Raw genomic sequence first — 16,715 nt, 5'->3', positions numbered from 1 at the left:
TCTCTACCCAATCTCCCTCCCTCTCGAGCCTCCTCGTTCCTCCATGTGCCTTCATTCTACCTCTCACCCTCATATTCCTCAGTGTTGATGGGACCCCGCGCAGCCCGAGGTCGCTGCTCGCGTTGAGGTAGGGGACATGACAGCTGCGTCCTCACGCTTGCTTTTCTTGTTTTGTCACGACCACTGCTGCTCATCGGGAGAAGCAGCACTGGCCAGGAAACACTGAATACTGGGTGGAAAGGGAAGGGAAAGGGCATGGAGAGGGAGGCATGAGGTGCTAAATGGAGACAGCAGAGGGGAGAAAATGAAAGAAAAGTGGGGACGCTGGATGGAACAGCAGAGGAGAGAAAATGAAAGAAGAGTGGGGACACTGGATGGAACAGGGGTACAGAGAGAGATATATGAGTGGAAATATGGGGAGAGAAAGTGGGGATATGGAAAAGGGCAGGAGAGAGAGAAGCTGCTAGGAAGAAGAATGGGTGGAAAGGGGGAGACCCAGGCTGGTCAGATGGAGAAAGGGAAGAAATGCTAGATGAAAGGAGGGTGAGAAAGAGGGAAAATGCTGGAAGGAGGGGGCAGAAAGAGGGAAGATGCTGGAAGTATAGGCAGAGAAAGAGAGGATGTGAAATGGAAAAGGGGAGACAGAGAAAGAGAGACACTGGATGGCAGGATTGGGAGGGAGGGAATATGTTGCATGGAAGGATTGGGAGAGAAAGAGGGAAGAAGCTGGATAGAAGGGTAGGGATAGAGGGGGGAGATGCTGGATAGAAGGATGCAGAGAGAAAGAGGGAGACACTGGAAGGATGGGGAGAGAGAGGGGACAGGCTGAATGGTAAAGGGTATATATATATAGAGAGAGAACTGGCTAGAAGGGAAGAGAGAAGGAGACACTGGATGGAAGGATTGGGAAAGGGTAGATGGGTAGAAAGATGGGAAGAGAAAGAGGGAAGACACTGGGTGGAAGGGTAGGAGAGAAATAGAGAAGATGCTGGATGAAAGGAAAGGGAAAGAAAGAGGGAAGATGCTAGGTGGAAGGATGCAGAGAGAAAGACAATGAAAGGATGGGGAAGGAAAGAGGGGAGATGCTGGATGGAAAGGGGGAGAGGATAAAGTTAGTGAAAGAGTGGAGAATAAGAGGAAGGGGCATGGGAAAGGGAAAGAGAATGGGACTTATATACCACCTTTCCGTGGTTTTTGCATCTACATTCAAAAACGTTTACATAGTATACAGATACTTATTTTGTACCTGGAGAAATGGAGGGTTAAGTGACCTACCCAGAGTCACAAGGAGCTGCAGTGGGAATCAAACCCAGTTCCCCAGGATCAAAGTCAGCTGTACTAACCACTAGGCTACTCCTCCACTCCAATGGGGAGAACAAAGGTGAGGAAAAGATGAAAAGCCATAGGTAGATGAAGTAAAAAGAGGGAAATGAAGAATGGATATTAAATCTGGATAGTGAGAGAGGCAGAAAAATAAACTAAACGAAGGAGAGAAAAATGACAAATGGAGAGGAAACCCTGGCAAGAGAGTTAAGAGAAGATGAAGGAAAACAGAAACAGACTGGGACCAATACAATTAGAAGGAGTAAATGGCCAGACAACAAACATAGAAAATTATTTTATTTTTAAATTTAGGATAAAATAATGTGGTAGCTGTGTTAATAAAGGTTAATAAATGCAAATAAAACACAAAATAGAAAATAAGGTGATACCTTTATATCAGATTGATTTTAATACATTTTTGATTAGCCTTCAGAGACGAACACATCCTTCCTCAGGTCAGGAGAGGATACCATAACAGCAGTATACTGTCCTGACCTGAGGCAGGAGGTTTTGGCCTCTGAAAGCTAATTGAAAAGGGTATTAGGCAAGTACAATAAAAAGGTATCATCTTATTTTCCATTTTCAAGTGCCTAAACTGAGAATATGAAGGAGGGATGGCATTGGTGGCTGAAGTACGCTGCCAACTGCTGGCACTGCTCAAACAGCATGGTAGAAGGCTCATGTAGTGGACTTCAACTAGCAGGGCTTGGGCAGCTCCACCAGCAATTCAATCAGTGCCACAAGTTTGGAGTAGGCTCAGTGGCGTACCAAGGGGTGGGGGGGCGGTGGGGGCGGTCCGCCCTGGGTGCACGCCGCTGGGGGGTGCCGTGGTGCGCGCCTGCTGCGAGAGTTCGCTAACTTCTCTCGTTCGCTGCAGCTCCCTCTGCCCCGGAACAGGTTACTTCCTGTTCCGGGGCAGAGGGAGTTGCAGCGAACTAGCAAAGTTAGTAAACTCGCAGCAGGCGCGCGCTGCGGCACCCCCCCCCCCAGCGGCATGCACCCGGGGGGCTCTTTCACCGGGGAGGAGGGTCCGCGCTGCATCGGGGGGGGGGGGGGGGCGCTGCACCCAGGGGGCGGGGCGCCGCCCCGGGTGTCCACCCCCCTAGGAACGCCACTGAGTAGGCTTAAGCTCAAAGTGGGGGGGCCAAGGCCCCTTGCATTTATGTTCCTGGGGGGGGAATAGATGCTGGATAGGGGGTGTGATAAGAATGAACTGAAACACTCCCTCTTACACATCCCTGTTGTCACTGGAGTAAATAAAATATTTTCTGGAATGGCTGTGGGATTGAGGTGTGCCAGGGGGTGGAGCCATGATATAGAGTGGGCAGAGCTATGGTAGAGTGGGGCAGGGCTGGGGACGTACTAAAATCTCCCTCTAAAAATCAGGACCCCTGAGCAGCTCTGATATAGTGGGGATTACACAAATATAAAATATAAATAAGGATATATTTCATGATAACTATAATAAATAATATAAAACTACATAAACCATTCATAAATATAGTTCCACTTTTCCTATCTTTCAACTCGTTATCAAGCCAAAAGAGGACATTTCCTCCTATCTCTCTTAGACATTATTAAATGCCTTCTGAAAATGTAGATGTACTTTGCTAGATGGCTCACCCTTACCCACGTTTATTAATTCTTAAAAAAAATTTAACAATCTTAATAAGGCAAGCCTTCACTCTGCCAAATCCATGTTGGTTGATCCATTAAGCCATGTCTATCCATATAATGTATGTCTTTCGGATTATGACTTTTACCATTTTTTTCTGGAACATCTGGTTCACTGTTACATAAAGTTTCTTGGATCCCCTCTAGAGCACTTTTTTTTTCTTTAATTGGCATTCAACTGATTACCCTCCAATCCTTGGGTAGGCCTCCTTGCAGTCCAACTAGTACAAAATACAAATACAATGGAAGACCATTTATATTTGTAGCCAGACTGTAGAAGGGACACTTCCAGACAGCCAATTTTCTCAAGCCCCTGTAAAGAATAAGAGAAAGGACTTTGGAGGTGAGAATAACTGAACTAGGCAGGTCACCAGATTCTGCAATGGTAGTGGCTACTGCTACCTTGTGTTTCTGATGACATAACAGCAGACTGAGAGTAGCAAAGTTCTCACACTTAGGATAGTGGCCGGGGGTACGTAATTCTCATAACTCATGTACACATAACAGTTACATTAGTCACTCTCCAGTGGGATACCTGGCACAGCTGCATCTGCGTTTCTTAATCTTGGTATTATGTTTAAGTACTTATTAAACCAGTCCCAAAGCTTACCCCAGCGGGTAAGGTCACCCACACCTTTTAGCCTCCAGTGGGTGCTATAGCGCCACACGACGTACCCAGGCCTCCACTATTCTACCTGCTGGGGGATATTGACGTAAGCAGCGTCCAACAGCGGCTGGACTGGACCTCACTACATGGATCAGCCGAGCCGCCGCTACTCTCTGCCTCTCTACTCAAGCTCGCGACAGAAAAAGGGGAGGTGGATGGGGGGAGGAGCAGCACGGTTGAAGGATAACATACGTATCCAATAGAATAATAGAGTACATTTGGAACCGCCCACCTTCTTGATGATACCCCCAATGAAAAGTTTGAAGGCGGGCTCGGATCGCTAGCTGGGCGTGGTCTGGCGGGTCGCGCTTCTCAGGGTTGTAGAGATTATCCGGTCAGGGAATTTCAATTTCGGATTCGGGTGCATTTGGACAAGCCTGGGGGGGTGTAATAACTGTGCACGACTTGCGGCAGTATTTTCAGCCGGAGGACGGCGGTCTCCAGAGGCAGCGTGGCAGAGAGCAGGTAAGCGAGACGGCTCGCCAGTCTGTCGCCGTAGCGCCTTCGAAATTTCAAAACGAAGAGTTTAGCCTGCGCCTAGGCGGGGTCCGGGCTCAGGAGCGGGGACGGCTGAGGTACCTGAGGTCTTTTGCGCTCAGCGGGTGCTTGTTTGGGAGAGGTTGACACACCGCGGCCCGGCTTGGAGGTGGGCGGGTCTGTGTCCTGCTGCTGTGGAGATTTCCTGGGGGCAGCCGCCTTTCTGCCGGTGCCTCGCGCTTATCCTCCTGGCTTGTGCTGCTGCCTATTTACGCTTCTGGCGTCCCATTTGTAAAATAACGGATGGCAGCGCGTGCGGAGCCGGGAGAGCGGGGACCCGCGCGGTGCTGGGCCCCAGGCTCCTATCCTCCGCTTCTTCTTCATGGTCTCTTAGTGAGATAGATAAGCTTTGGGTGGAGGTGGGTAGGAGGGGCTGGGACGGGGGTTCCCTGCTTTATAGGGAGGCGAACACCGGATACAGGTGCCAGTTTGCATCTGGATTTTACGTAGTGCTTGCTTTTTCAGGTATAGGAGTTATTTCCTTGCCCAAATTGACACACAATCTAGTTGGACCTGAGATAGTGGAAAATGTAGGGATTTGTTCAATGTCGCAAAAAGCCACTGCGAAAAGTGGGATCTGAACCTTGGCTTGTCAAGTTCACTGACAGTAAACTTTTCCACTGCTTGGTTGGATACTTGAATTCCGTATATTGAGCAAACTCCTTCACTGGAAGGGTAATTTTGAGGAGTTTACTATCCCAGGAGTTTTGAAAAGTTGGCTGCTACGCCTTAGTGTAAGGTTGATATCAGTCCTTGAGGGCTGTAGTCCAGTCGGGTTTTAACACTTCCCCAATGAATATGCATGAGATCTGTTTTCATGCACTGCCTCCATTGTATGCAAATAGATCTCATACATAGTCATTGTGGAAAACCTGACCTGGTGAGGGTGGAGGTTGGACACTACTGCTTTAGTGCATTTTGACCTAAACTTTTGGAGTAAAAGTCTAAGAGCACTTTTTTCCTGCTTTAACTTGAGGTTCTTCCTGTTGTTAGAGCAGAGACTTCTTGCTCCCTCTCCACCCCATCCATATAGTTTGTGGGGTTTTGGGGAAAGAGTTGTTATAGTAGTCACTTTATATGTTTGTGAATTTAAAGCCAGATGTGCATTTTTTTCCTTCTATATTCACAAAATTATGAAAGCCCTTTAGTGTCAGGATGTGAATTCTTGGGTATATTAATACATTTGTGATCCATTGAGGAAGAAGCAGTAGGTTCTGTGGATTTAACATTTGCTAAAATCTGATGCAGTCCCTGAATGATGGAGAGATGCTTATGCCTTTTCCCTGTCTTGATTTCTGTAAAAGCTGGAAGAAAACTGTTCTGGAATGGGGTGATAGCCAGAGAGATATCCTGAAGGCCCATTCAGTCATCTACCCTTCTCTTCCTCTACCCTCCCCCCCCCCCCCCCCCCCATTCTGGGGATCAGGACTGGAGACTGTTTTCCAGTATTAGAAATATGAAGTGTAAAGTCGCTAGTCTAAGGGCTGACGCTGTTCCTGGAGGATTTGTGATAATGGGGGGGGGGGGGGGGCAGTGTGTAAGACAAGCCTCTGGGCCACCTGTTTTTGCTTATAGCGGTCTCTGTTTCAAATAATGAGTTTTGAAGCTAGTTTGAAAGTTTGTAAACGCTGTAAGTTAAAAGAAGTGGCCAGGAATCAGTTTTTATGTGTGCTTTTTCTGCTTCATTTGTTCATAATTATATTGTATTCATTACTCCTTTTTGATATCTTGCAGCTTTTAGCATTTGGCAGCTTCCTTTTAATATTCCAAGTTATTTTTGTAATTAATTTAATGTAATGCTGTGTCTCTTTTCTCCAAACCTGTGTACTATTCTTTGTCAGCACTAATGGGCTCTGATGAAAATTGAAAATATGTAAAATTGTGGAAGTAGAACAGAGGATGGGTGATGTACTTGGCATATTCCTAAAGGCCTTATTTTTTGCTAGGGTGTGCTAAGGTTTTGCAGTTAATGGACGTTAACATGTGGTAACTATTGGGGGTATTACCAGCATTTTTGGGAGGGCGGCTGCTGTACAGTTAAAATGCGGAGAACTATATCTGTGGAGATATGGTTAATAGTGCTGCATTAGTGGTAGGACCTTTTAGTTGTTCATTGCAGTAACATGCACTAAAGTGTTAACATGTGACTGCATGAGACAGTTAACACAATTTAATAAATAGAGGCCAACATTCTATATATGTAATGTCTTTCTTTTCTTGAAGGTTGTTGTCCAGACAAAATATTTTCCTGACTCTGAGAAAGCAAATAAAGGCAGTTCAAGCAATAGTACTTCTTGTTTAAAATCTTAATACATTTGAATACCTGGTAATAGTAACATATAAGAATTTTTCAACTTAATTGTAAAATATTTACTTAAGGGACTGAAATGCCCAGGCAGCAGCATTCAATTTAATCACTTCCTCTGAGTTTAAACATATTTCCTTATGGTCTTAGATGATATTTTTTCCATTCATAATTCTCAGCTGCCAACTCATAGCGATGTCCAAAATGATCTGATGCCATTTCAGTTTCCTTTTACACAGGGAGAGCATTTCCAGATGAGCTAGTTCTCCTTATATGATAAAACCTTTATTGCATATATTAGTTTGATTTTATGTTTACTATTTAGTTTACTTGCATGTTGAATGCTTTTCAATACATTTGAACAAAACTTTGTTTAGTCTGTGTGTACAGTGGCATAATGACTTTCTTAAACTAGGCTGATCAGGTTCAAACTTTTAAAAGTAAAATATGGACCTAGAGTTTTATCCAGTTGAAGTTTCATCAGAGCTACATTAGTGGAAATTTGAAATATGCAACAAAACTCACGCAGTTTCATGCTTTTGAATCTCTGGTTTTGAAGGGTGAGATCCAAAACTATGCATTATTTTGGATTTGTTCCTACATGTGGGATTTGGTGGTGAAACAACTCTCTACTGTGTAAAATGTTTCTAGAATGCTACTATATACTAGTGACCCCCATTCTTATGTTTAATTTATGGCCCTGTAAAAATTCAGATGTTTTCAATTATCAACTGACTTCTCTTCCTTTTTCTAAAGTCATGGAGAAATTGCTAGCTGATCAACTGTGCTTTTGTTTAGATTGTATTTTGTATTTATCTTAGATAAGGGGTTCTCAACTCAGTCCTCGACACACCTAACCAGTCTGTTTTTCAAGATATCCACAGTGAATATGTACGAGAGAAACTCATATGCACTGTCTTCATTGTATGCAAATCTCTCTCGTACATATATATATTGTGGGTGTCCTGAAAACCTGTGTTGAGAACCCCTGCCCTAGATTTAAAAACAGGTTCCAGGGTTGATCTGGGAAATTAGACTGGTGAGCCTGACTTCAGTGCTGAGCAAAATAGTGAGAACTGTTACCGTATAAAGAATAAAATTACAGAATACATAGACAAACCTGGTTTAATGGACCAGAGGAGTCATCATGAGTTCTGCCAAGGGAAGTCTTGCCTCACCAATTTGCTTAATTTCTTTGAAGGCGTGGATAAAGGTGAGCTGGTTGATTTAGTTTGTCTCAGTTTTCAGAAAGCTTTTGACAGAGTTCCTCATGAGAGTCCTGAGAAAATTAAAACGTCATGGTATAGAGGCAGTGTCCTTCTGTGGATTAGGAATTGGTTTACTGGACAGAAAAAAGAGGGTAGGGTTAAATGGCCATTTTTCTCAATGGAGGAGGGTGAATAGTGGAGTGCCGCAGGGATCTGTACTGGGACTGGTGCTATTTAACATATTTGTAAATGACCTGGAAATTGGAATGAGAAGCGAGGTGATTAAATTTGCAGATGACAGAAAATTATTCCAAGTTTTCAAAACACATGCAGACTGTGAAAAATTGCAGGAAGACCTTAGGAAACTGGAAGATTGGGCATCCAAATGGCAGATGAAATTTAATGTGGACAAATGCAAAGTGATGCGCTTTGGGAAGAATAATCTAAATCATAGTTATCCTTTTATCATTTTGGTCACACTTTTTTGAACCTCATCTAATTCTGCTATATCGTTTTTGAGATACAGTGACCAGAATTGAACGTAATACTCAAGGTGAGGTTGCACCATGGAGTGATACAGAAGCATAGCAGTGGTTCCCATACCTGGACCTGGAGGCACCCCAGCCAGTCAGGTTTTCAGGATACCCACAATGAATTTTCATGAGAGATCTGCACGCAAATCCTCCACTGCATGCAAATCTTTCTCATGAATTTTCATTGTAGATATCCTGAAAACCTGACCGACTGTGGTGTCTCCAGGATCAGGTTTGGGAACCACTGCATTGTAGCATTCTTGATCTTATTTGCCATCGCTTTCCTAATAATTCCTAGCATACTGTTTGCTTTTTTGGCTGCCTCTGCTGTGCACTGGGCAGAAGATTTCAGTGTATTGTCTACAATGACATCTAGATAATTTTCTTGGATGCTGACTCCCAAGGTGGACCCTAACATCAGATAACTGATTTAGATGATTCTTCCCAATGTGCACCACTTTGCATTTTCATATGAGGAAAGGCTAAAGAGGTTAGGACTCTTTAGTATGGAAAAGAGATGGCTGAGGGGGAGATTTGATCGAGGTCTGCAATATTGAGTGGGGTAGAACATAAACGTGAATTGATGTTTCCATTCTTTTTTTTTTTTTTGTACCCTTTCAAAAAGGCTAGGGGATACTTGAAGTTGGATGGAAATTCTTTTAAAACAGGAGGAAATATTTTTTCACTCAATGAATAGTTAAGCTCTGGAACTCGTTGCCAGAGGATACACTAACAGCGGTTAACAAAGCTGGGTTTAAAAAAGGCTTGGACATGTTCCTGGAGGAAAAGTTCATAGTCTGTTATTAAAACCCTTTAATGTCCAATGTTCCCGTAAGCCATATGGGAACAGATTGATGGGAACATTGGACACTAAAGGGTTAAGAGCAGTCCAAGTGAGAGAATTTCTTACGGCCCTCCATCTCAAGGAGGCGTACTTTCTATGTTTTGCAGTGCTGGACCGTTGCTTCCAGTTCGACTGTGCCCTTCGCTCTTGCCATGACTCCACAAGGTGGTGGTGGCAGCGTTGGCGTCGTTCTTGCTTTGGCACTAGGGAATCTGAGTTCACCCATATGTTGACTGGATCATTCATGTGTCATCCTGTTTGGACAGTATGGCAGCAACGGACAGAGTTGTCTGATTTCTGTAGTTGTTGGGTTGGGTGATCAATTTCGAGAAGAACAGACTAACTCCATTGCAGATGCTGGAATACCTGGGAATTCTATTTGATGATACAGCAAGGGAGAGATCTTCACGAAACACAGGAGGTCGAAGCTGGATCAACAAATTCGCCTTCAAGTCAAGGCGGGCCCAGGGTCTGGGACTGTGTTCAGGTTCTGGGGTCAATGACAGAGGCAGAGGAAGTGGTGCCATGGGCAAGGGCTCATATGCGACCTTTATAGGAATCTTTTTTTCAGTTGCTAGTTTCTGGTGTCACAGAAGTATGACCTTCATTTTCCTTGGATGCTGGTTGCCAGACGGAGTATGCAGTGGTGGTTGTCACCTAGGAATTTGATCCTCAGAGCTCCCTTACCGATAACACAATGGGAGGTGGTGACAGTGGATGCCAGCAAGTTGAGTTGATGAGCTCATTACAAGTTCCATCTGGATACAATTAGGCATGTTTTCAAAGTACTTAGCCTTCCAAAGTTCCATAGGTTTCTATGGAACTTTGGAAGGCTAAGTGCTTTGAAAATATACCTCAGTGTGTCCAGATTGGAACTTTAATTTAGTTCTTCAGGCTCTTTAGAAGCCTTTTTTTGAACCAGTCCAGAAGGCTTCCTTGAAAGATCTTATGCTATGGACAGCTTAAGATCTTGGTGGCTTTTGCATTTGTATGTAGGGTTTCAGAGCTACAGGCTGTCTTGTTGGGATCCCTTTCTCTGCTTTTCGGAGGGAGGAGTTTTCCTGCACACTGTTCCTTTTCTTCCACAAGTGATATCAGCATTGCATCTCAACCAGTTTGTGGAGCTTGTCCTTTCGCAGAGTGGACAAAATGGGTCAGTAGTTCTTCTTGAAGCGTAGGGTCCTCCATTAGATATCTGGAAGTCACAAATGAGTTCTGCAAATCGGATAGACTGTGCTTTTTGGTAAACAAAGGCTTAGTCTTGTGGCTTCCAAGCCCACAATTGGTAGATGCTGAAGGAGACTATTGTGTCAGCTTATTTGCTTGTGGGGAAGCACGGTCTCATTCTATGAGGCATACAGTGACATTTCGAGTAGCTCATTGAGAGTTTTACAGGTTGCTCAGAATCCTTTAGAGTGATCATGGGGATATCACACTATGACCATATTTTTAAATCTTTGCACTGGCTTCCTTTAAAGTTTTGCATTGAGTTTAAAATGTTGTTGTTACTGGTTTTTAAGGTATTGAATGGCTGTATTTCTCCAACACTTAATTCCACTCTAAGATATTATCAATCCCAACGTGCTCTTAGATCATCTCAAAAGCAGCTACTTGATGTTCTGTCTTTTAGGCAGTTCACTTAGAATAGTATAGATCTTCTATATTTTATGTTAAAGGCCTTAAATTATGGAACAGCTTGACTACTGAACTTTGGTCCTTGCAGAACATTGTTCAGTCTGAGAGAATTAAAAACCTATATGTTCATTCAAGCATATGGATCATTAGTCTAATACTGTATTGTTGTAGTATGACATGGTTTGGTATTGGTTTTATTTTATGCGTTTTTGTTTGTAGTGTTTTAATTTGTATATAATTTTGTTCCCTGCTTAGAATGACTCGGATATAGTGGGCTAGAAATAAGATTAAAAAAATGTATTATTATTATTGGTCTCCGGTCAAGTTAATATCTTCTCTGAGGGCAAGCATCATTCACTGAGCCCAGTGTGGAAACGCTGCCCAGCATAATTTTTCTTTAAGAGCTTGAGGCAGTGCTTCCACCATGTTATGTCCCTCTACCAGCAGGTGGAGATAGAGAGAACTTCAGAAGTTTACTATATGTGGTCATGTGCAGCCACCTTAACCTCAGTATTCTTTCTATCTAGCATGTGGGTCATAACCGTGCAGCTCTGGATTGCTTAACTCCTGGTCTGGTAGAGCTTTTGGGGTTGAGGCGACCCAGGCTTAGGGTCTAGGTGTACACCTGGTGGCGCCAAGTCCCTCCCTTCTCCCCCCCCCCCCCCCCCATCGGTCTCCTACTAGTCTGCCTCGACATACCTTAACTAAGATTTGCTCCAGTTCCCTCTCCTGCCTCTTATTTAAAAACAAAGAAACCCCCGAAAACCTCCCATAAACTCAAACTGCTCACATTAGTACAACGGGCTCGTGCTGGTTTCTAGTCTGGGCTGTGTTGTGAGGGGATCAAACTTGCCTCCGGTGGCAGATTCCAGAAGGGGGGGGGTGAGTTATTTTGCCATCAGGGTCTCAGCATGGCTTGGTGTGGGAACTGGGGAGCGGCATCGGGTGTTTGTTCCTACTGTTCTTGCGCAGGCCCGCCAACCACTGCACCACTGGATGCTGCTGGGCAACCTAAAACCAGGAAATGTAGTGTTCTTCCAGCCTATTCTGGTGGGCACAGTGGAGTTTTCTTTGGGTTGCACATCTGCAGGCACCATCTTTTCCATTGCGTGGCGAAGCTTATGCACCGGCGCTCCATGAAGAGTCCGCTTTGACTGCAATGCTGGTGGTTTTGAATACTGGCCATTCTGAAGCTGTGGCTGGGGGAGCAGGAGTAGTGCCCCCCTTTTTTTTTTAGATTTGGTATCTTTGCGGAGTACTGCCTTTCTGATGAAAAAGCCTGAGGGACTTGCAGACACCTTCCTGTCAGAAGACTTCAGTGGGGGTCCTTGGGTCTCCCGCAGCTTCCCAAGCGGCTGTAGCACTGGGGTCGGTGATCCAGCGGGACCATGAGACTGGTCTGTTGCTTCCCCAAGCTTAATGACTGTGCACTATTTTGCAGTGAGCATTAAGAATATTTCTGTCTTGCTTTTCCTTTGCGTGGTACCCTCATTGAGGTGATTTGATTTGTTTCACACCCTCTTGCAGTTGGGCACTAAGAATATGTCTGTATTTATTTACCTCTGCTTGGTACCCTCCTCGAGGTAGTTTATGGTGTGTATGCTACATAAAAGGAAGGGAGAAAGGGAGCAGGATTAGGAAAGGTCCTACTCTAGGTTTTTCACTCTTACTCTTTCTCAGAGCATGACAGTACGGTCAGTGCTGTTGACTTCATCTTTCTGGGAGAAATGTTATCTGAGGCTGGTTCACTCTTCCCCCATTTCTCTTGGTCTCCATGATAATCCTGCACCCTCTGTGCTGACATGGTGGCATTTTCTCCTGGTGCTGTGTTTACATTAAAATAGTTTTATTCTGGAAGGTGGCGGGCTTTTAACCTGAAGGTCACAGGTTCAGGGCTGGTTTGTCCATCATAATTAGAAGCTGTGGACTCTGATCTGTTTCCAATAGGGCGTATTCCTTGTCATCAAGCAGATGAAGCCATTACGTATGGGTTGTGTCCATCAACCAGCAGGAGGAGATAGAGAGCACTTAACTTTTCACAGTGCCTCATGGCCAGCTAGCTCCACTGCCTCTCCAGTATTCTCTATCTTCCCAAGCAGGGTGGCTGCAGCTTCTTCGAGCTCCATCAAAAATCTGCCTGGGGGTGGCTCCTGGCTTGCCAGTTGTTAGCCGGGGTGTTAGAGGCTATAGCAGCTTCACGTTGAAGGCACATAGGTCAACCCTTTCCTTGCCTTACTCATGCCCCGTGGATGTGGACATTAGCTTGCTTTTCCCTGTCCTTTCCCACTCAGTGGATGCAGGCACATTGGTTCGCCTTTCCCACTTAAATGAGCCTCCGGAGTGTTTTTATTTTCCTCTTTTGCCTCTGCTTTCCTCACAGCGTTAAAAAAATAAAAAAAGTAAAGTCGCGTCGCGCTTTAATGTAGCGATCTTGGAAAAGAGGTTTTTTTCTTGAGATTCTTCTGCAGGACCGGAGCTATGATACTCGGTCTAGTGAGGTAAGAGTGTTTTCTGACTCCTCCGGGGTGGGCCCACGATCGGGACATTTTTGGCGCGAACCGCCATTTTTGAATTTTACCGCCGTTTTCGACGATGGCTGCGGAGACTGTAAAGCGCTGTTCTAAATGTGGCAAGCGCAAATCAGCAGCGGGGCTCTGTAATTCGTGCTGTACAGACGGTAGAGCCGGCCCGAGCATGGCGAGCAGCGATCTGTTGCGCTCTGAGCTGGCAGTCAACGCCATTTTGGATTTTTCACATGGCGCGGCCTCCGTTGCGACGGAGAGCCCTGAATCTGGGGGGGGGGGGTCCTCTGAGTGAGGCAAATTATAGAGCTGAAGCCCTGGGCAGGATCCGGGCGGTCAGGGAGCGGTTTTCTCCCCTGATTTTGTTTTAATGCTGCATAGGGCGTACATGCTTAAAAGAGCTCTTCCACAGGGATCTTCAGACCCTCTGCCTGCCCCCTGGTGGATCCTGGCCTTTTAGAGTTGGCTTTGCCTGTTTCTTATCCTCCTGATAAACGCAGAAGGGCTAATTCCCCTTCTGAGTGTGCCCCCCCCCCTTTCCCCCCCCGTGGTCGGGCTATGAGGATTCTGAGGGATCTGGCAGAACTTCTTGGGCTGAGGAGACAGAGTCGGGTGCAGAATTGCCACAGGAGCTTGATGATCCATCTGCGGTGAGGATTTTCCACCGCGAGGAGCTGCCAGCGCTTATTTCAGATGCCTTACAAGCCCTCTCGATTGAAGATCCTGGGAGTGGCACAGCCTCCTCTGTTAATCCAAGGATGGCTAGTACCAGAAAGCCTGCTCGAGCCTTTCCTTTGCATGACTCCATCCAAGAGCGGGGTAACCGCTGAGGCATTGGGGGGGACCCAAAAAGAGTTTGGTGGGAAAACTTACCTCCGTGTCGATGTGCGCCTCCGCCAGCGCCATTTTTTCTTTGGGGCCTTCGGAGCAAGGCAGTGCGTTAGTGGGCTCTCCGGCAGTAGTGATACCTGAAAACAGATCGGTATTGAGCCCAGATCCGGCGGTTTCGGGTGGTTTTTCCCCAGAATTTGTTTTATTGCATAACGCGTTTTTGCTCCGTTCTGGGAGCGCGCGTCAGCCGCCGGCTATGTTGAATGGGACTATTTCCTCATGCCCGGATATTCCTCAGCAGCCTTCAAAAAGAGCTTGGGTGTTGCTAGAGGAGGCGGGCGACGTTTCGAGTCACTCAGACTTTGAGGGTGACCCGGGGTCAGGGACAGTCAGTCCGTGGAAGAAGGTGAACTGCCCGCGGGGGAGGGGGATGACCCTACCGCGGCTAGATTGTTTAAGGAAGATGAACTTCATGGGCTTATAGGTCAGGTATTAAGTGTTAAACTTATTGGCTCCTGATACTGCTATTCCGCTCGCGGTGAGCACGTCTATTATGTCAGGAACTAGAGCTCCGCCGAGGTTTTTTTTATATATTCATGAGGCGATGCACGTGCTCATCAGGGCGCAATGGGATTTTCCAGAGGCTAGTCTTCGAGTGGCGCGGGCGATGGGCAAGCTTTGTCCTTTGCGACAGGAGGACGTAGATTCCTTGCGTTTGCCCGCTGTTGATTCTTTGATTTCAGCGGTAGCGAAAAAGACGGCTTTATCCGTGGAGGGCGGTGCGGCGCTCAGGGACCCGCAGGAGGAAAAGCTCGAGGCGGATGTTAAGTCCTCTTTTGAAGTGCCCGCCTTATGTTTGCAGTCCTCGGTTTGTGGGTCTTATGCGGCTAGAGCGTGTCTTTTTCCTGGGTGCAGAAGGCGACGTCCGCGGATGATGTGGTGGTTGATCTCCCAATCCTGGAGTCAGGGTTGGCTTCTTGACTGATCTCCTGTATGATATTCTTAGATCCTCCGCTAAGGGAGTTTCCCTGGCAGTTTCAGCTAGACGCTGGATTTGGCTAAGATATTGGGCTAAGATTTGGCTAAGATTTGCCGTCTAAATCTCGCTTGGCCCGTTTGCCCTTTAAGGGAAAATTGCTATTTGGGCAGGAACTAGAACAGATTGTTAAGGATCTTGAGGAATACAAGGGTCGACTGCCAGAGGACAGGTCAAAGTCACAGGCTAAAATGTTTCGCCCACTGCCCTTTCGCCTAGTGTCAGCGCCCAGAGTATTCACAAAATGCCTAGCAGTGGTTGTGGCATTGCTACGCAGACTGGGAGTGCATGTGTTCCCTTATCTCAACGATTGGCTGGTGAAGAGCACCTTGGAGGACGGTGCTTGGGAGTCCATGCGGAGAACTATTCAGGTGCTGGAACTGTTAGGGTTTGTAATAAATTACCCCAAGTCTCATCTCAATCCGGTGCAGAAATTGGAATTCATGGGAGCATTGCTCGACACGAGAACAGTTTGAGCTTATCTCCCCCAGTCCTGGACAAGACAACCTTCTGTCCCTGGTGTCCACGGTTTGAGCATCTCAGCAAGTCACAGCTCGGCAGATGTTGAGGCTCTTTGGGCACATTGCCTCCATAGTCCATGTTACGCCCATGGCACGACTGCACATGAGATCTGCTCAATGGACCCTAGCTTCTCAGTGGTGTCAAGCCATGGGGAACCTGGAAGATGGGTCATTCCATGCCAAGTGGTCTAAAATTAAAAAAAGTTCCTACCATCATGTTCTCTAATTTTGTTCAAATTTTATCTGTTCCGCGAGTCAGGTGTTAAATGAAGTTTCCCAAAAATATGAGGCCTCTAACTGCAATAGTTACAGATCTAGACCCCCTTTTCTGAAAGGTTGTTAGTCCATGAGCACGTGACATTTACCAAAATGCCATTTTTGGGGTCTAATAAAATCCAAACACATTTATAAGAATTGCTAAAAAATTCAAATCCTGTACAGTTTTTGATGCTAATTCCGATGAAATACATTTTAACATTATGGATGCAAAATCCAGTCAAACAAGTTGACTCAAAGTGTGCATCAAAATTGGTCATGACTCATCGGAACATATTTGGACCAATATTCAGACCGCAACAACTTCCATGCAAACAAAGATGCGGACTTGAAATTTTGAACAAGCATTATGCTTGTGATGGACATAATATTGCCAGATTTGCAACTAACCAGTATCTATAACCGCCCTGCAGGATCTCTTCAAAGTTGGCACTGTCAGCGCAAATGGTAAAATGTACCAAATTTCAAAGCCAATTATTAAAAAAGAGTCTGCCTGAATCAGCTTGTGAACAGTATCATCTGAAAGAGAAAATTGTGCTCTACAACACTGTTTTTGTTTTGCAATGCTACCGTAAAAGTCAATCAATCTATTCCATATCATCAAGCTGATCAATCCATAGACTGGTGGGTTGTGTCCATCTACCAGCAGGTGGAGATAGAGAGCAAACTTTTGCCTCCCTATATGTGGTCATGTGCTGCCGGAAACTCCCCAGTATGTTCTCTATCTCAGCAGGTGGTGGTCACACACAGCAGCAGCTCTGGCTAGGCCTCCAAGCCTAATTTTTAGGTTTTGTTGAGTGCCT

At 45.6% G+C, this 16,715-nt stretch overlaps 1 protein-coding gene across 8 annotated transcripts in view; it reads left to right on the top strand.

Annotated features, from left to right (window-relative positions):
* The first annotated feature begins 3,965 nt into the window (after positions 1-3,965).
* The window catches only part of EPB41L2 (erythrocyte membrane protein band 4.1 like 2), a 503,144-nt gene continuing 490,394 nt past the window's right edge, over positions 3,966-16,715 (top strand). For 7 of the 8 annotated variants that reach the window (XM_030196542.1, XM_030196541.1, XM_030196540.1 and 4 more), the window contains exon 1: positions 3,966-4,129. The gene's annotated coding sequence lies outside the window, so the exon portion shown is untranslated. Of the gene's footprint in view, positions 4,130-4,291; positions 4,311-16,715 lie in introns of those variants that run through there. The other variant, XM_030196536.1, reaches the window with a different exon arrangement.

This window comes from Microcaecilia unicolor, chromosome 3 (genome assembly GCF_901765095.1).
Source record: "Microcaecilia unicolor chromosome 3, aMicUni1.1, whole genome shotgun sequence".
NCBI lineage: Eukaryota > Metazoa > Chordata > Amphibia > Gymnophiona > Siphonopidae > Microcaecilia > Microcaecilia unicolor.
This window is presented reverse-complemented; position numbering and strand designations above follow the sequence as displayed.